The following is a 201-nucleotide window of genomic DNA, read 5'->3' as shown; positions in this document are numbered from 1 at the left end:
GGATAAATACTCATTCATCTTAGGATCAAACTGAACTAAAGAGGAAGCTCTTAAAAATAAGGAAAACCTCGACAATATATAAATACACACACATGTATATATATATAATATATATATATACATATATATATATATATATATATACATATATATACATATATATCCATATTTTATACATATATATACTTATATATATACATA

The sequence above is a fragment of the Penaeus monodon genome, unplaced genomic scaffold, assembly GCF_015228065.2.
Source record: "Penaeus monodon isolate SGIC_2016 unplaced genomic scaffold, NSTDA_Pmon_1 PmonScaffold_1592, whole genome shotgun sequence".
Lineage (NCBI taxonomy): Eukaryota > Metazoa > Arthropoda > Malacostraca > Decapoda > Penaeidae > Penaeus > Penaeus monodon.
Note: the sequence above shows the minus strand (reverse complement) of the source record.